The sequence below is a fragment of the Hemiscyllium ocellatum genome, chromosome 2, assembly GCF_020745735.1.
Source record: "Hemiscyllium ocellatum isolate sHemOce1 chromosome 2, sHemOce1.pat.X.cur, whole genome shotgun sequence".
In the NCBI taxonomy this organism is placed as follows: Eukaryota; Metazoa; Chordata; class Chondrichthyes; order Orectolobiformes; family Hemiscylliidae; genus Hemiscyllium; species Hemiscyllium ocellatum.
This window is the reverse complement of record NC_083402.1, coordinates 99,179,088-99,200,138: the sequence shown is the minus strand read 5'-3', so window position 1 is coordinate 99,200,138 and position 21,051 is coordinate 99,179,088. Positions and strand designations below refer to the sequence as shown.

Here is a 21,051-nt window from a genome sequence, read left to right as displayed (position 1 = left end):
ACTTGCAATGTCAAGGCATGCAAAACTATGGACCAAGTACTGAAAAATGGAATTAGAATCATCAGGTGGTTGTTTTTGACTGGCGTGGGCGCGATGGGCTGAAAGCCGTGGACCTCTATGGCTGCACAACATGCTACATCACTATGCACAATACTAGATAAAACATTGTTCACTAGGTTAATTCCAGAGATGAACGGCTTGTCTTATGCAGAGAGATTGGGCAGTGTAGGCCTATTCTCACTTAAGTTTAGAAGAATGGGAGATCTAATTGAGATGCTACAGGGGAATACAATGTAGATGTAGAGCCAAGTTTTCCCTTGTGGGGCAATCCAGAGAAAGAGAAACCATATTTTATGTCAAGGGGTGGCAGATTCAAAACAGAGATGAAGAGGAATTACTTCTCTTAAAGACCTGTGAATCCATAGAATTCACTAGCTCAGACTGTGTTGGATGCAGGGACATTTAATAAATTTAAGGAGCAGATAGACAGAACTTTAATTGATAACAGGCTAAAAAGGATCATGGACAGCGAGAAGAAAGTAGAGTTAAAGGCTCAGATGAGATCAGCCATATTAAATGGTGGAGCAAGCTCCAGTGATTGCTTAGTCCAGCTTCTGATGTTTACATTCTTTTCTACTCCCCATGAAAGCTAGTGTAGAACTCACTGTCTCCACCCTCAGGCTAGTTGGAGCTAAGGCAACATAAACATTAATTCCTTCAGAGCTTTATTTATGCTACAGCCAGGTATTTAACTTCTAGATGCTATGGAAAATTTCAAGTCATTGTAGTAACAATACTATACACTCACTGCCTTCCTATTTCTCTAACACATCCAATTACTCAGGAGAAATAACTCATAAAATGGTGAATAGAAACTGGTCCAACTGGTCTTGCATACTTCGGCATGGAACTCTTGTGTGTCAAATACCTTCATTCACAAGTATATCTGATTTTATTCCTATTGGTTACTGCTCATCTTTTATGCTTCCATACAGTCTCCAACAATTAATGCACTTCATTAGACTTCCTTCTCCTCATTGCAGTCCTTCCTTTCCCACAGCTGTATAGGAAGGCGCACTGGTTAGCACTGTTTCCTCATTATGCCGGAACCCAGGTTCACTTCCACTGTTAGGTGACTATCTGTGTGGAGTTTCCATGTTCTTCCATGTCTGCATGGCTTTCTGCTGGGTGCTGCGGTTTCCTCCTACAGTCTGAAGATATGCAAATTAGGTGGAATAGCCATGTTAGTTTCGGGCATGTGTAGGTTAAGTGCATTAACCATGGGCAATGCAGAGGCACAGGGAAGGGGTGGGTCTGGGTGGCATGCACCTCGGGAGATCAGTGTGAACTTGTTGGGCTGAATGGCATGTTTCCGTACTGTATGGATTCTATTTGTCTAGTATCCTGATGAAGAGCTTATGCTCGAAACATCGACTCTCAGATGCTGCCTTGGAGGATTGGACTATATTATTTCAGCTTAAGAAGTATAACAGGTAAGACAGATAAACTTAGAGCCTGAATTAATACAAACAATTGTGATGTTGCTGCTATTGCAGAGACAATTGAAAGAGGGACAGGATTGGCAACTTAAAGTTCTGGGATAACGATGTTTTAGATGAGATAGACGAGGAAGCAAAAGAGGTGGACGAGTTGCATTTAGTTAGGGATCATATCACAGTTGTTACAATGTGGAAGTCTGCTAATTCAAATTAATGCCCCAGAAAAGCTCGCCTCGCCTTGTAATTTGTTAAAAGTGTGGGTGAGTGAAAGAAAACCCCTTACTTGCACTGTTAGAGAAAAAAGTAACAATTTATTTTCCTAACTCTAACAGTGAACACTGAACAAAAACTATTAACAAACTCGATCCCCCTCTTTCTTAACTAATCACTAAATCACCCATCTCTATAAAAATGCTGCTCCAATAACACAAATATTATACATTAAATTAACTTAATCTCTCAAAGTCCATGCAGTTTCTTATACTGTCTTACTTCCGGTCTTCTGAATATACTGCTTCCTTCCATCCTTCCGAATCTGCTGTTTTGTTTCATCCTTCTGATTCTGTTGTCTTCTCCCTGGGTCGTCTTCTGTGAATTTCCTTTTTTGTGAGTGTCATTGCATAAAATTTCTTGGTACTTTTAATAGATGATGCTTTCTGAGAGATTTATTTGCGAACATTGAGGTGCTTATTTCTTCAACTGGTAGTTGGCTCTCATGTTCGATAGGCAGTTAGCTCTGACTACCTTTCAAAATGCCCTTCCTTTTAAATTTCCAAGACTCATACCATCTCATACCATCTCATTCATCCGATGGTGTTAAATTCAAAATCAATTGATTTTTAGTATCCTGGGCATAATCTAAGTTAATTTAAATGATACCTTTCAGATTAGTTTTGCACTCACATTAGACTGTTTAGATTCTATCTTACCTACATATTTTCTTTTAAATCCATGATAATGCATCTGCAATAACATTTTTATGATGTGCAACATGTACAATTTGTAAATTAAAAGTCTGTAACATAAGACTCTAATGAAATAGTATCATATTTTTGTTTTTAAATCTTTCCAAAAATGTGAGAGGGTTGTGGTCGATCTACACAACACTCTCTGAAACGTTGAACATCACATGAACGCTAAAATGTTGTACCAAACTCAATAACACTTTTTCAATTATGAACTATCTTCTCTGGTGTATATTGAGTTTTTTTGAAAAATAACCTATTGGCCTTGCAAGTCCGCCATCATCCTCCTGCATTAATACAGCTCCAAGACTCATATTGCTGGCGTTGATTGCATCTTTAAAACGTTTTAAAACATTTGGTGTAGCTAAAACTGGTGTTGTGGTTAACAGAGCTTTTAACTTCTCAAATGCCCCCTGGCATTGAAATTTTGTGTTCTTTAGCAAATCTGTCAGCGAGGCCATCACGCTGCTGAAGTTTGTTACAATAATTCTGGTAGAATCTGCTCAGTCCCAAAACTCAAAGCACCTATTTCTTTTGAGGATGAGCATGGAAATTCCTCAATGGCCTTCATCTTCATGTTCCTTGGAGTCATCCTCCCATGACCGATGTTCACTCCCAAGAACGTCACCTCTCCCTTCACAAATTCTGCTTTCTTTAAATGTATTACCAGTTTTGTTTTTCATAATCATTCCAAGAGTTCTGCTAACTGTACCATATAATCTTTCCATTAATGGCTAAAGATCATGAAATCATATGATTGACAGCACAAATTAATCCCACCACAGCTCTGTTCATAAGTCTTTGAAATGTGTCTGGTACATTCTTTATTCCAAAGAGCTTTGAATTGATATAGCCCATTTGGAGTTAGAAATGCATTTTGCCTTCTCTGATAAAGGTACCTGCCAATGGCCACACATATGTCCAACTTTGTGATATAAGTGACTTGTCAAACTTACTCTATACTGTCCTTCAACCTTGAAATCAGATATGAGTCCAATTTACTTATGATGTTGACCTTTTGATAGTCCACAAAAAGTCATCGAGTCCTGTCAGGTTTGGGAACTAATACAGTCGGCAAACTCTACTCACTCTGACTCAGCTTGATGATGTCTTCTTTGAGCAACGCATCCACTTCTTTCTGGACCTCTGTAGCTTTGAGAGGATTAAGCTTGTAGGAGTGTTGTTTTATCGGAACAGCATACGTTACTTCCATCTCCTGCACAATTCTTTTCCTACAGATACCATCATACTGCTGCATTAAACCTTTCAACTTGGTTCTTTGCTTCTGAGACAATAGCACACTTTTCAATTGTATTCTTCAAGGACTTCCTCATTATTTAACTTAAATTGAGGCACTTCAAAATTCACATTATCTGGATTTGATTCCTCACTCTGCGGGGCAGTCACTAAGATATGTTTCTCCAGTGGCTTTTCTATCCTGTGGCATATTTTACAGATGCAGCCCAGGCCAATAGATGTGCTTTTGAATCTTAGCCTGAGTCTTCCTCACACTGAGATGACTTCCTAACTGGTAAGTCATGTGCTACCTGCAATACGTCCTGTCTGTATGCTACTGGCAACACAATCTGGTTCATAACAGCACATTTCTCCTCTGCACTAACCTGCCTTGGTCTCTACTTTTGTCTTAGAATTCTGTAGTTAAGCTAATAACCTTTGGAAATACATTCTGATTCCCTTTCCAAGTATGCATCATGATACAGATCTTTTATGTCCTCAGCTTTCTGTTGTAAGTCCATTAGCCTTTCAGATTAAACACTTCTGCCTGACCTTACACCTGTTCAGGTTTTTCACCATACCATTTTGTCAAACAGGGTGTCAGCTTGTTTTGGACCAGGCCAGACTCCTCAAAACATTTCAAGAAGGTAACCCAGACCCTAACTTTTCTAGTTGTTTTAAGCAGATGTAATGTGGATGCAGGATGCAGATATAAGCAGGAGTGATGCAGCAGGTCAAACCACTCAGTTTTAAACAAAACTGAATTTGTTTACAGACTACTGAATGAAACACAAGCAAAAGAAAGCAGAATTTTGAATAACAACTGTTGAAAATCCAACCAATGTGAATACTCACAACTTAGCAAAGAGCAGTTCCAATATCCTGCAACATTTGATAAAAATATCCTTTGGCAAAAAGATAAATTCAAACTCAAGGTCTTACAGGAGAAAGAGGTTGTAGAGAGGATCAGCGAGGGATCATTGGCTGAAACATGGAACCTCTTTTTTTTAACCCCAGCAGGTTCTCGGGATCCCCAGCTAAAACTAAACCAAACTAGCAAAGCATCTTTCTTTGAGGATGGAAATTCCTCGATGGCCTTTGTCTTCTCATTCCTTGGAGTCAACCTTCCATGACTTATGTTATGTCCTAAGAATGTCACTTCTGCCTTCACAAATTCTGTTTTCTTTAAGTTTATTACCAGCTTTGCTTCTCATAATCATTCAAAGAATGCCAACTGTACCATGTGATCTTCCCATGACTCACTAAAGATCACTACATCATCCAGATAAATTGCACAATTTGTTAATCCGATCACAACTCCATTTATGAATCATTGGCATGTAGCTGGTACATTCTTCTTTCCAAAGGGCATCAATTTGAATTGATATAGGGGTTACAAATGCAGAAACATCTTTCACTTTCTCTGATAATGGTACCTGCCAATAACCACACAGTAAGTCCAACTTTGTGATGTAAGTGGCTTGTCCAACTTTCTCTATACAGTCCTCCAATCTTGGTATTGGATAGGAGTCCAATTTGTTATGGCATTGACCTTCCAATCATCCACACAAAATCATTGAATACCATCAGGTTTGCGGACTAACAGAACCAGCAAACTCTACTCCTGTCTGGATTTGATGATATCTTCACTGAGCATCACATCCACTTCGTTCTGGACATGTGTGGCTTTGAGAGGATTAAGCCTGTAGGAGTGTTGTTTAATCAGAACAGCATTCCGTATTTCCACGTCATGCCCAATAGTATTAACTCTCCCCATCTTGTTTCTGCACATGTCCTTATACTGTGGCAACAAACTTTGCAACTTGGTTCTTAGCTTCTGAGACAGGTAGTTCACTATCCTATCCAACTCCTCAAGGATTTCCTCATTATTTCACATATTTTGAGGCACATCAAATGCCACGACATCTGAATTTTATTCCTCATTCTGGGGGACAGTAACTAATACCTGTTTTTCCGGTTTCCTATCTCTACTATAGTAAGATTTCAACATATTCACATGACATACCCGGTGAGTTTTTTTTCTATCCTGGTTCTTTACCAGGTAGTTTATCTGACTGAACTTTCTCTCAATTTGATAGGGCCCACCAAACCTAGCTTTGAGTGGATCTCCTACCACTGGTAACAATACTAATACATCACTCCATGGGATAACATCCAAATTTTAGAGTTTTTATCTGCCACCTTCTTCATTCAATGCTGTACCCTCTTTGGGCGCTGTTTCACTAACTCACCCACCTGATTTAATCTTTCCCTTACCTCAGATGCATAATTCTAAATGTGAGATCCTCCTCTTCAGTCATGTCAACTTTTCTTCAACTAATTTCAAAGGCTCTCTCACTTCATGTTTGAATATTAACTCAAAGGGAGGAAACTGATTAGATTCATTTGAGGCATCTTTAATGGCAAACAATACTAATGGATACCTTTATCCAATCATTAGGGTAATCCTGACAGTACATTCTTAACATGGTCTTCAGGGTCGGATGCCACCTTTCCAAAGCTTCTTGGCATTCAGGATGGTTTGCACTTGATTTAAAGTGCTGTGTGCTTAAGCTATCCATAACTTCCTTAAATAACCTAACATTGAAATTACACCATTGGTCTGACTGAATCTATCTGGGTAGTCCATACTGGGTAAAGAAAGCTACCAACTCCACCACCCTTTTTGCCATCATACTCCATAAAAGAATTGCCTCTGGAAGTCTGATAGACACATCCATTACAGTTACCAAGTACTGGTTCCCAGTTTTAGGGAGGAGACCTACGCAATCAATCATAACCCGCATAAAAGGTTCTTTGAATTTGGGAATTGGCAATAAAGGTGCAGGTTTTATTACTGCCTGTGGCTTACCTATTATTTGGCATTCATGACATATACTGCAAAATTTAATCACACCTTTGTCCAGTCCAGGCCAATAGGAGTGCTTTTGTACCTTAGCTTGTGTCTGCCTCACACCAAGATGACCTCCTACAGGTAATTCATATGCTACATATAACACTTCCTGTCAGTATGCTACCAGCAACACAATCTGGTGCACAATCCGCCCACTTCTTCTCTGCACTAACCTGCTGTGGTCTCCACTTGTGTCTTAGGATTCTATCTTTAAGATAATAACCATCAGGAATACAATCCAATTCCTTTTCTGAGCATGCATCAATGTGTGTATCTTTTATTGTCTTGTCTTTCTTCTGGAAGTTCATTAGTTTTTCAGGACCAAACACATCTGCCTGATCCTCAACGTGTTCAGGTTTTTCCTGCACCATTACATCAAACTAGGTGTCACCTAACTGAACCTCAACTCTTTTGTCTTTCTCTCGTGTTTGCTTCTTGATGTGACTTATGACAGTGGGATCTTGTTACTACAGAGTCTGGAAAAATTCCAGGATATTTTTCTTTTAACTCCTCAGTTCCCTGATCTTCCTTTGGCTTCTCCACAAGGAGTTTTACTCCCATCTTGGATCCTCCTAAATATTTCCCAAGAACAAATTGTATTCCTAGAACTGACACTCTGTCAATCACTCGCACTATTACTTCCCTAGTCCTCAGGCACTAACTCCAGACCAGCCCCTGCCTAGACTGCTAACTTCCCCACAGCTCTTCAACTTTTCTTGGGGTTTCCTTTAGTATTTTCACTAATCCCACTGGCTTAGCCTCTTTTACCACATTTTTCCGCACAGTACCTTTCTACAACAACGTGCACTCTGATCTTGTGTCCCACATTCTGGCAGTGAAAATACCTTTTCCCAGTGCCCTTCTTAAACCATTGACACTGTAATTTTACATCCCACTCCATTACAATGAAAACAACCGAGGCCTTTCACCACCTTTCCACCCTCTTGGGCTTCTTTTTTCTCCTGTGGTAAACTATTTTCAGTGTGATCCGCTCTTTGTTTTGTCGTGAAGGATCCATCCTTCTCCCAATTTCTATCCCTCACAGGGTGAAACTCCTGTCGGAAGCTCAATTTCGCCTTATGCACCAATGCATAGTCATCTGCCATCTCTGCTGCTCTTCTCCCTTCTTGAACTTTTTGTTCATTTACATAAGTTCTTATCATGTCTGTAAATGAGTTTTTACACTCCTCAAGTAGAATGATCTCTTTTAGAGCCTCATTGGTCTTATCTGTTTTTAAGACCCACACGCATTTATCAAAATTAATATGTTTAATTATTTCAATCTCAACATAAGTCTGATCTGGTTCCTTCTTTATGTTTCTGAACCGCTGTCTATACGCTTCTGATACCAATTCACAAGCACTCAAAATAGCCTGTTTTATATCGGCATAATCTCTTGACCCCTCATCTGACAGTGCTGCAAATACCTGATCAACTACCAGCTTAGACTGAACCAGCATTACCCACATTGTCTCTGGCCATTGTATCTGTCTGGCCAATTTTTCAAATGAAATAAAAACAGCTTTGACATTTTTCTCTTCGTAATGTGGCAGCATTTTAACATATATGTATACATCCTTACCTTCTCCCTTTATCAAGTTATCATCCTGTTAAGTTGACTTTTCTGACTAATTTGTAACTTCTGAAGTTCAATCCCTCCCTCTCTTTCTCATTCTTTTCTCTCTCTTTCTCTTTCTTCTCTGTCTTTCTAATGCTATGAATCTTCTCTCCCTTTCTATCCCATTTAACTCAAGCTGCTTCATCTGAAATTGAATTATACCCATTTCCGTAGATTCTAATGGCCTTTCTAATTAGTGAGCAAAATTAGAGCGCTTGGTATTGGGGGCAAAGTACTAACTTGGATTGAAAGTTGGTTGGCTGATAGGAAACAAAGAGTAGTGATAAATGGCTCCATTTCGGAATGGCAGGCAGTGACCAGCAGGGATCAGTACTGGGACCGCAGCTTTTTACAATATATGTTAATGATATAGAAGATGGTATTAGTAATAACATTAGCAAATTTGCTGATGATACTAAGCTGGGTGGCAGGGTGAAATGTCATGAGGATGTTAGGAGACTACAGGGTGACCTGAACAAGTTAGGTGAGTGGTCAGATGCATGGCAGATGCAGTTTAGGGTGGATAAATGTATGGTTATCCACTTTAGTGGCAAGAACAGGAAGGCAGATTCCTACCTAAATGGAATCAATTTCGGTAAAGGGCAGTACAGAGAGATCTGGGTGTTCTTGTACACCAGTCAATGAAGGTAAGCATGCAGGTACAGCAGGTAGTGAAGAAGGCTAATAGCATGCTGGCCTTCATAACAAGAGAGATTGAGTATAGAAGCAAAGAGGTTCATCTGCAGCTGTACAGGACCCTGGTGAGACCACTCCTGGAGTACTGTGTGCAGTTCTGGTCTCCAAATTTGAAGAAAGACATTCTGGCTATTGAGGGAGTGCAGCATAGGTTCACGTGGTCAATTCCTGGAATGGCAGGATTACCTTACACTAAGACTGGAGCGACTGGGCTTGTATACCCTTGTGTTTAGAAGACTGAGAGGGTATATGATTGAGACATATAAGATTATTAAAGGATTGGACACTCTGGAGGCAGGAGACTTGTTTCCTCTGATAGGTGAGTGCCTAACCAGAGGACACAGCTTAAAAATATGGGGTAGACCATTTAGGACAGAGATGAGGAGAAACTTCTTCACCCAGAGAGTGGTGGCTGTGTGGCATGCTCTGCCCCAGAGGGCAGTGGAGGCCCAGTCTCTGGATTCATTTAAGAAAGAGTTGGATAGAGCTCTCAAGGATTGTGGAATCATGGGTTTTGGAGATAAGGCAGGAACAGGATACTGATTAAGGATGATCAGCCATGATCATATTGAATGGTGGTGCAGGCTTGAAGGGCAGAATGGCCTACTCCTGCACCTATTGTCGATTGTATATTGTTTTTCCAGAATATTTAAATATCAAGCTATTTTGGTAATAACCTCATCTTTTTTCAGAGACACAGGCAACCTCCAGCTCCAGTTTGTCTGCCAATTGCAGTAGCATTTGCCCTGCCCTCCTTTTAAAAACTCCCAAAGTCACTTTTGCCACTTCCAGAAAACATTTAGTAATTAAAAGTGCCATTTCTCTCACTTTTAATCTAACCACCTACATGTAGCTGAAATTAAATAGATTTTTCTCAGCTAAGATTTATTTAAAGATCCAGGACACTAATCCCCAAGTGTGTTTAAATCTGTTGGGATCTTTTGTACCCCAAATCTGTTCAAATCTGTCTAAATCCATCTAGACTCCAGGTCTGACCCATCCAGATCTGTCTAAATCCGTCCAAACCTAACTAAATCCCCGATATGATCTGTCCAAATCCTGGACCCGACCTGACAAAACGTGTCCAATTCCCAGACCTGATCTGTCCAAACCTGTCCAAATCCTGGAAAGCCCCCAATATGTCACGCGCAGAGTTGAACCCCACTGCTAATTAAAATTAACATCCCAAAAAAAGCTTGCCTCACCTCGTGATCTGCTAAAAGTGTGTGTGAATGAAAGAAAACCCCTGATTTCCACTCTTTAAAGAAAAAAATAACAATTTATTTTCCTATCTCTAACCGTGAACGCTAAACAAAAACTATTAATAAATCCAAGCCCCCTTTTTCTTAACTAATCACTATCTGACCCCAACTCTATAAAAATGCTGCTCCAATAATGCAATTATTAAACATTAAATTAACTTAATGTCTCAAAGTCCATACAGTCTCTTATGTTAGCTTCCTTCTTGTCTTTTGAATCTGCTGTTTCCTTCTGTCCTTCCGAATCTGCTATCTTCTCGCTGAGTCTTCTTTTTTTTAACTGCAAGTGTCTTTGTGTAAAATTTCTTGGTTGCTGTAATGGATGATGCTTTCTGAGAGATTTCTTTGAGAGCATTGAGGTGTTCCCAAGACTCTCATTCATCCGATGTTGTCAATACAATCAAATTAAAATTCAACTGGTTTTTGGTATCCTGGGCATAATTTAAATTAATTGGTTAAATTCAAATTCAGTTGCCTTAACATCAAAACACAACTTCAAACTGATTGTTGCATATTATCAATCCTCAGCACTCTCTGCACCTGTCAGCTAGTCACAGATACATGTGCTATTACAATCTTTCAGCTCAGAAATGGCACTTCTGTCTTAAAGTGACTATACGCTCTCTTTACTTCATAACACAGTTGTGTTGAGGGAGGGTACTGTGAAGGTATCTTGCAGCAAAGCATTTTTGATTGAGCTCAGACATAGAGCTGGGATTGTATTACAGACCTGTCAGCTACCAATAGGAAACAGAGAAAGAGATATGTAGTCAGATTTTAGAAAGGTATGAAAATAACGGTTATTGTGGTGAGGTGATTTTCCCCAAATTGACAGAAGTCCCTTAGTACTGGGGGTTTGGATGGGGAGCATTTTGCTAGGTGTGTCCAGAAGGGTTATTTGAAACAGCATGTCGGTAGTCCAATGAGGGAGGGAGCCATATTAAAACTGGTATTGGAAAATGAGCCAGCAAGTAATTAAAGTTTCAGTGGGGTTGCATTTTGGGAATAGTAAGTATAATTCCACTAGTTTTTGGATACTCATGAATAAGGATGAAAGTATTAAAATATAAGTGAATTGGGCAAGAATTGGAGAATGTGAATTTGGAGTGGTTGTTTAAGGGTAAATCCACATCTGACATGTGGGAGTCTTTATAGATCAGTTGATTAGATTGCCGGACAGACATATTTCTGTGAAAATGAAGGCAAGGAATGGCAGGCTTGAGGAACCTTGAAATACAGAGGCAATTATCAGCTTAGTCAAACAAAGGAAGCATACCTAAGGTCTAGGCAACTAAAAACAGCTGAAGTCCTTGAACAATATAGAGAAAGAAAGAAGTATCTCAAACGGGCTGTTAGGAGGACTAAAATGGCTAAGATGAATCCCATAGCATTTTACGCATATATTTGAAGCAAGAGGGTAAGAATAGACCCTCTCAAACATAAAGGACGGAGGTTATGTGCAGAGCCAGAGGAAATAGGTGAGATCCTTAATGAGTACTTTACATCAGTACCCATCAAAGGGAGGGACATGAGGGGTGTTGAGGTGAAGGAAAGGTGTATAAATACTCTCAGGGAGAACAACGTAATGAAGGAGGAAGTGATGGGTCCTAGAAGACAGAGAGCAACAGTGAATGTGTGCCTTTCAGAATGCAGATCAGTAACAAGTTGTGTTCCGCAGAGATCAATGCTGGGATCTTTATTTGTAATAAATATGAATGATCTGGAGGAAAATGTAGGTGGTCTGATTAGTAAATTTGTGGAAGTCACCAAAACTGGTGGTGTTGCAGATAGTCAAAGGATACAGTGGAATATAGATAGATTGCAAATTTGGGCAGAAAAAACGGCAAATGGAATTTAATCTGCATAACTCCAAGGTGATACATTTTGGAAGATCAAATTCAGGTATGAATTATGCAATAAATGGCACGACTCTAAGGAGGATTGACTTACAGAGGAATCTTGGCGTACAGGTCCACAGATCTCTGAAAAGGGCAACACAGGTGGATAAGGTGGTCAAGAAGGAATATAGCATGCTTGTTTTCATTGGCTGGGGCATCAAATATAAAAGTTGGCAAGTTATAGTTATACAAAATTTTAGTTATTTCACATTCGGGATATTGCATGCACTTCTAGTCACCACAATAATAGAAGGATTTGGATGCTTTGGACACGGTGCACAGAAAGTTTATCAGGATGTTTTGCTGGAAAAGCACAGCATGTCAGGCAGCATCCGAGGAATAGGAAAATCGATGTTTCAGACAAAAGCCCTTCATCAGGATGATGCTCTTGCTCCTCGGATGCTACCTGACCTACTGTGCTTTTCCAGCACCACACTCTCAACTCTGATCTCCAGCATATGCAGTCCTCACTTTCGCCTTTATCAGGATGTTACCTGGGCTAGAGAGTTTAAGTTATGAAAAGAGTTTGGATAAACTTAATTGTTTTCACTAGAAAGACCAAGGCTAATGGGTGACCTTATAGTGGTTTCCAAAATTATGAGAGGCATAGATAGGATTAGATTAGATTAGACTTACAGTGTGGAAACAGGCCCTTCGGCCCAACAAGTCCACACCGACCCGCCGAAGCGCAACCCACCCATACCCCTACATTTACCCCTTACCTAACACTACGGGCAATTTAGCTTGGCCAATTCACCTGACCCGCACATCTTTGGACTGTGGAAGGAAACCGGAGCACCCGGAGGAAACCCACGCAGACACGGGGAGAACGTGCAAACTCCACACAGTCAGTCGCCTGAGTCGGGAATTGAACCCGGGTCTACAGGCGCTGTGAGGCAGCAGTGCTAACCACTGTGCCACCGTGCCGCCCACATAGTCAGAGATATTTTCCCAATATGGAAAAGTCAACTGCTGCTATTCAACTGCTTTAGGGAACATCTCTGAGACACCCGCACCAATCAACCACACCGCCCCGTGCCCCAACATTTCAACTCCCAGTCCCACTCTGCCGAGGACATGGAGGTCCTGGGCTTCCTTCACCGTCGCTCCCTTACCACCAGACGCCTGGAGGAAGAACGCCTCATCTTCCGCCTCGGAACACTTCAACCGCAGGGCATCAATGTGGACTTCAACAGTTTCCTCATTTCCCCTTCCCCCACCTCAGCCTAGTTTCAAACTTCCAGCTCAGCACTGTCACCATGACTTGTCCGGACTTGTCCGACCTGCCTAGCTCCTTTTCCACTTGTCCACTCCACCTTTTCTTCCCTGACCTATCACCTTCATCTCCTCCCCCACTCACCCATTGCACTCTATGCTACTCTCTCCCCACCCCCAACCACCCCAAGCTTATCTCTCCATGCTTCAGTCTCTCTGCCTTTATTCCTGATGAAGGACTTTTGCCCGAAACGTCGATTTCGCTGCTCGTTGGATGTTGCCTGAACTGCTGTGCTCTTCCAGCACCACTGATCCAGAATCTGGTTTCCAGCATCTGCAGTCATTGTTTTTACCTTGTTTTTACCCTATTCAATTGTATCAGCCACTACAAGGCACCAGAAATGACAATGGCAAAAACAGCCCTGTTCTCTTACTAACATCTTCGGGTCATTAAAAAATTGGTAGAGCCGCCTCACAGACTAGCCAAGCAACAGCCTGACGACACAATTTTACTCATGGGATTGTACTTTATAGACAACATCCCAGATGCCATCATCAACATTCCTGGATATGTCCTGTCCCACTGTCCCACAGATCCAGTCGAAGTGACAGCACAGTGGTATACAGTTGGGAGGGAGGTGGCCTGGGAGTCCTTAACATTGACTCCAAATCCCTTGAAATCTCATGGTGAAACATAGACAATCCTGCTGATTACTAGATATCATCCTCCCTCAGCTGATAGATCAGCACTCCATGTTGAACAAGGCTTGGAGGAAGCATTGAGGATGGTAAAGGCCTTTAATGTTCTCTGGGTGGGGTTTTCAAAATCCACCAGTAACAGTAACTCAGTGACAGCGTTATGATCGAGCTGGTCTGGTCCCAATGGACATAACTGCTGGACTAGGTCTGCAGCAAGTGTTGAATGAGCCAAATAGATGGAAAAACATTGGCCTCATCCTTACCTGTTTGGCTCCTGCAGATGTCCCTGTCCATGACAAGAGTGAGCATTGCTCCGTCCTTGTGGAGACAAAGTCTTGCCTTCAGGTTGGTAATAACCTTCATTGTGTTGTGTGGCACTACCATTGTGCTAATTGCAACGGACTTCAAGCTGATCTAGCAACTTAAGGCTCCTATGGAGCACTGTGAGACATCAACGGCAGCAGAAATGTACTCCAGCACAATTTGTAACCTCATGGTTTGGCATATCCCCCACTCAACTATTACCATCAAGCCAGGGGATTAACCCTGGTGCAATAGAGCATGCAGGTGGGCATGGGGAGGAATGATTAAATATATCACTCAACACCTGGGAGTTCAATTCCTGCATCAAATAGTTTATTGAAATTATACTGGTGAGAAGAAACTTCAATGCAACACAATACAATATCCTTTTATAATCTGATGTACTCCATTGTGGGAGGACAGTGAAAAGCTTTTACAATATCTCCTTCTTATCACAACATCTAAGGTACAGCAGAAGAATAAAAGTAGTTGTATTACTTACAGAGTTGAAACATAAGTTAAACGTAGGACAACATTGAAGGGTTAATGTCACAGTAAGGTAAGAAATTTCAAATAGACATTACAGTGCAGCAGCTCAGCTGTCCCCCTCTCCACTCCAAGCTCTAGACCGCTCTGTACCAGCACTGAGCTGCTCTAAGTGCCAGGACTGCTTCCTCCGCATAGGTCTCTGCCTGGCACTTACTGCCTGTGCGATGCTCAGGGGCTGCTTCACCACACTGCTCCAGGGCTGCTTGCTTGTGCTTCTCTGGGGCTCATAGCCCATGTGCTGTATCAGAGCTCACTACTCATGGTGTTCTGGGGCTTTAGCCCGCACGCTGGACCAGGACTTGATCCTTGTGGTGCTCTAGGGCACACAACCCATGTGATGAACCAGGTTTCACTGCTTGCTGTGCTCTGGACTCATAGTCCATTTGCTGCTCCAACGCTCACTGCTCACAGTATTCCAGGGGCTCACACTCCACATGCTGCTCTAAGGCTCAATGCTTACAGTGCTCTGGGGCATACAATCCATGTGATGCTCCAGAGCTCACTGCTCGCAGTGTTCTGGGGCTCATAGTCCACGTGCTGCTCCAGGGCTCACTGTTCACTGTGTTCCGGGGCTCACAGTCCACGTGCTGCTCCAGGGCTTACTGCTCACAGTGTTCCGGGACTCACAGTCGATGTGCTGCTCCAAGGCTCACTGCTCACAGTATTCCAGGGCTCAGAGCCCATGTGCTGCTCCAGGGTTCACTGTTCATGGTATTCCAGGGCTCACTGCACACTGTATTCCGGGGCTCACGGTCAACATGCTGCTCCAGGGCTCACTGCTCACGGTATTCCGGGGCTCATAGTCCATGATCTACTCCAGGGCTCACTGCTCACGGTATTCCAGGTCTCACAATCCATGTGCTGCTACAGGTCTCGCTGCTCATGGTATTCCAGGGCTTGCTGTTCACTGTGTTCCGGGGCTCACAGTCCACGTGCTGCTCCAAGGCTCACTGCTCACGGTATTCCAGGGCTTCAAGCCCTGTTTCAGGGCTCGCAGCCCATGCACTGTTCCCGGCCGAACTGATCTAGGGACTAGTTGCAGATGTCTGCCATTACGCAAGTATTCACCTCTGCTGCTGAGGGGAGAGAAGAGCTGAAAAAGAAAGAAAAAAAAAGAGAAAGAACATGCAGAGCAGTGGAGCTCCAACAGGAGCGTCCTACTCTGTCGTCATTTTGACCCAGTGAACAATGAAGAAAGGACAAATGTGCATTCTTATAGACTTATTCTCAATCCCACATTTTATATTTATAGACCAGTTTTTTAAATTAATTACATATACATGCAATCAAATAAATCACATGAATGTATGCTCAATAATGGGTAGCCCTGGGGAAAGTTTCAAACTTTCTCATGGTTTACTAGACATTCCATCGTTATCCTTAGGTTTCTTAAAATGTGTTCATTCAACCCACATTCCAATGTCTGCTATTTTCTGCACCTGCGATTCAATTCACCCTATGATGACATGGGAACTGTTCTTCACTGTCTGACATTGGCTTGCTCAAATAATTTGTAATTAAATCTCGCTCCCTCATGGTTTTAGTGACCTTTTGTATGTATGTGAATCCAATAATTACTTCAGAATCTATGCTTACAATTATTTGAAGAATTTAAAATCTATTATTGTAGCAGATTGATTTATTAAAGATTCACTAATTAATGCAGGATTATAGTCATCATGATGCATAGCATGGAAACAGACACTGCTGTCCAACTTGTTCATGCCAACTAAATATCCGAACCTAATCTAGTCCCATTTGGCCCATATCTGTTTAAACTCTTTATATTCATATACCAGTTCAGATGCGTTTTAAATGTTGTGATTGTACCAGCCTCCACCACTTCCTTTGGCAGCTGATTCAATTCATGCCCTATCGTCTACATGAAAACGCTGCCCCTCTGGTCCCTTTTAAATCACTCCCTCTCAGCTTCAACCTATGCTCTTGAGTTTTTGACCCCCCACTCTGGGGAAAAGACATTATCTACTTACCCTATCCATACCCGTCATGATTTTATAAATTTCCACAATGTCACCCCTCAGCCTCTGATGCTCCAGGGGAAATAGCCCAGCCTATTTAGTTTCTCTGATACCTCAAACCCGCCAATGTTGGTAACATACTTGTAATTTTTTTTCTGAACCTTTTCAAGCTAAACAACATCCTTCCTATAGCAGGGAGATTAGAATTACACACAGTATTCCAAAAGTGGCCTAACCAATGTCCTGTACAGCTGCAACATGACCTCCCAACTTCCATACTCAATATACTGACCAATAAAGGTAAACATACCAAACACCTTCTTCACTATCCTGTCTACCTGAGACTCCACTTTCAAGGAAGTATGAACCTGCACTTCAAGGTCTATTTGTTCAGTAAGTCCTGCCTGACTTGCCTTTCCAAAATGCACATTTATCTAAATTAAAACCCATTTGCTACTCTTTGGCCCATTTGCCCATCTGATCAAAATCCCATTGTAACTCTTTGTTGTCCGCTACACCTCCAATTTTGGTGTCACCTGAAAACTTACTAACTATACCTTCTATGTTCACATTCAAATCATTTATATAAATGATGAAAAGCTGTGGATACAGCACTCTACTGGGCCAGGCCTCCTATCGAAAAAGGAACCCTCCACTACCACCCTCTGTCTTCTACCTTCAAGCCAGTTCTGTATCCAAATGGCTAGTTCTCCCTGTATTCCATGTGATCTAACCTTGTCAACAAGTGTACCATGAGAAATCTTGTCAAATATCTTACTGATGCCCATACTGGTCACATCCACCACTATGCTGTCATCAATCGTCTTTGTTAATTCTTCAAAAAACTCAATCAAGGTAGTGAGAGACTGTTTCCCATGCACAAATGACTGCCCCTAATCAGTCCTTGACTTTCCAAATACATGTAAATCCTGTCCATCAGAATTGCCATCAACAACCTGTCAGGCTTTCCAGTCTATAATTCTCTGGCTTTTCCTTACCACCTTTCTTAAATACTGGCATCATGTTAGCCAACCTCTAGTCTTGTGGCACCTCACCTTGCCTATTGATGATACAGATATCGCAGCAAGGGACCCAGCATTCACTTCTCTAGCTCCCAGGCAGGGTACACCTGATCAAGTCCCAGGGATTTATCCACCTTCATGCATTTTAAGACTATCAGTACCTCCTATTGCTATTTATCATTAGTTATTTATCGCTATTTATTTCCCCACATTCTATATCCTTTTCTCCAGCAAATGCTGATGGAAAATACTCCTTTAGTATCTTCTCCATCTCCTGCAGTTCCATAACTAGATGGCCTTGCTGAGCTTTAAGGGGCTCTAATCTCTCCCTACTGTTACAACACAGAGTAAAGCCCTCTGCTAATTTAAACCAGCAACACAGAAAAGATTCACCTCGTGCTGTAATCTATTAAAATTCAAAAGTCAAAGAATTATCCTCAAAAGTCACCATTTAAAATAAAAGTTAACTTTTTTTACGACTAACAGAAAATAATTAACTAACAACTATTTGCACCTCCTTTCTCGAGATCTATCTTTTACAATACTAGTCTGATAAAACTCCCAATTTAAAAAAATATATAATCATGTTTCAAAACCAGTCAGCTTTGCTGAATGTCCTCTGTGGATTTTTCTCTGTTTTCTTTTCTTCTTAGGGATTCTGTTTCACAGGTCTTTGATAGACAAAGGTCCCTTTAAGAGAGCAGATCTTCCTGTAAGTAGTCTCTCTCATTGTTGGTGCTGGCTGCTCTTTACCACTCTGGGTAACTGTTCTAACTGTATGATTTTATACCCCAAAACATTGGATAATTTCATTGGTTTGAACATTGTCAAAATACTAAGTTCAAACTTGATTAGAGTTTGGTATCTTGGAACATAATTTAAACAGATTGGCCAAATTTGAATTTGTTTTCGTATTCCAGGCAACACAGCTCTTAGCTAGTTGTTTCAACCAAATATTACATTGTTACCTTGTTCCAGACTGTCTGTGCTTCTCAAAGTCCTGGCCAGCTTTTCAAATCTCTTAAAGGCACAGTACCCCAACATCTTCATAACTCCTCCCCCTTAAGAAACAAATGAACCAAGATAAGGAAAATCCATAAAATCCCTTCAGTATAGAAATGGGTCATTCGGCCCAACAAGTCCATACCGACCCTCCAAAGAGTATCCCACCCAAACCCATTCCCCTACCCTACATTTACCCATAACTAACACATCCCTGAACACTATGGGCTAGTTGGCATGGTCAATTCCTGCACATCTTTGGACTGTGGGAGGACACTGGACCACCCGGTAGAAACCCATGCAGACACGGGAGAATATAATTTCACACAGACAGTCACCTGAGGCTGGAATTGAACCCAGATCCTTGGCACTGTGAGGCAGCAATGCTAACCACTGAGCAATAGTGCCACCCCTATTGAGCCACCCTGTGCTGCCTCTCTTCATTTTTTTCTATTGAAGATGGCTTTATTTTTAATTCTATTCTTTAAACACATTATCAAAATATACAGATAACTTTAATCTAAGTTCACCTTAACTTCTTCCCATTTTATATATAAAACATTGGATAAGTACAAATTTCATCTAAACTTTATCAGTTAAGTCCGCAATAACTCATCTGTGATTACATTCTTACAACCTGAAATACATATGATTTTAAAATTAAAAGTCTGTAACATAAGACTCCAATGAAATAGTCTCACATTCTTGTCTTTAAGGCGTTCTAAGAATGTAAGAGGCCTGTGATCCATGTACACAACCGTCTCCGACACATTGTTTGTGACGTATATACTAAAATGTTGTAAGGCCAGTACTAAACTCAAGTTCTTTTTCGAGCATGGAGTCTTTCCTCTGGTGAATGTTGAGTTTCTTCGAGAAAGTAGCCAACTGGCAGTTCAATCCCATCATCATTTTCCTGTGGTAGTACAACTCCAATTCCTATGTCATTAGCATTGATGGCACGGTTTTAAAAAGTTTGGTGCAGCTAAATAATTGGTTAATATTGCTTTCAAATGGTTGAATGCCTACTGCATTGTTCTGTCCACCAAAACTTTGTGTTCTTCATCAGCAAATCGGTTAAGAGTGCCACTACACTGCTGAAGTGGATCAAACTTCCAGTAGAATCCTCTTAATCCTAAGAATCGAAGCACCTTTTCATCGAGGTTGGTAGTGGAAATTCCTCAATGGTCTTCATCTTCACGTTCCATGGAGTTAACCTTCCATGACCGACGTTATGTCTCAATAACATCATCTCTGAATTCAGTTTTGTTTAAACTTATTTCCAGTTTTGCTTCTTGTAATCATTCAAAAAGCTCTGCCAACTCTATCATGTGGTCTTTCCAGAACTTACTAAAGATCACTATATCGTCCAAATAAACTGCACAGTTTGTTAACGCAGCCACAACTCTGTTCATGAGTCTTTGGAATGTGGCTGGTGTGTTCATTCCAAAGGGGCATCACTTTGAATTGATATAGTCCATTTGGGATTACAAATGCAGAAATCTCTTTCACCGTCTCTGATAAATGTACCTGCCAGTAATTACACAATAAGTCCAACTTGGTAATGTAACTAGTGTGTCCAACTTTCTTCATACAGTCTTCCTCCCACAGTCCAAAGATGTGCAGGTCAGGTGAATTGGCTATGCTAAATTGCCCATAGTTGTACGTGCATTAGTCAGGGGTAAATATAGGATAGGGAAATGGGTCTGGGTGGGTTAATCTTCGGGGAGTCAGTGTGGACTTGTTGGGCTGAGGTGCCTGTTTCCACACTGTATGGAATATAATCTAATCTTGGAATTGGATATGAGTCTGATTTTATAACAGCGTTGACCTTCTGATAATCTATGCACAATTGTTAAGTCCCGTACAGTTTGGGAACTAAGACGATTGGCGAACTCCACTCGCTCTGGTTTGGTTCAATGTTATCCTCATCGAGCATGGCCTACACCTCCTTCTGAACCTGTCTGGCTTAGAAAGGATTAAGCCAATAGGGGTGTTGCTTTATCAGAGCAGTATTTCCCACGTCTACTTCATGTGAAATAGCATTAGTCCTCCCCATCTGGTTCTTACATATGTCCTTATACTGCAGTAACAAACTTTTCAACTGCATTCTATGCTCCTGAGAGGGATAGTTTACTAACCTGACCCACTCCTCAAAGACTTCTTCATTTTTAAACTTGCCTTTAAAGGGATCTTCTAT

The 21,051-nt window shown here is 41.3% G+C and overlaps 1 long non-coding RNA gene across 3 annotated transcripts in view; it reads left to right on the top strand.

The window, feature by feature from the left end:
- Positions 1 to 21,051, top strand: part of LOC132824390 (uncharacterized) — a 139,840-nt gene that overhangs the window by 3,866 nt on the left and 114,923 nt on the right. The window contains exon 2 of one of the 3 annotated variants that reach the window (XR_009645665.1): positions 1,401 to 1,493. The exons of the other annotated variants lie outside the window; for them this stretch is intronic. This is a non-coding gene — a long non-coding RNA (uncharacterized LOC132824390). The remainder of the gene's footprint in view (positions 1 to 1,400; positions 1,494 to 21,051) is intronic. 3 annotated transcript variants of the gene reach the window in all.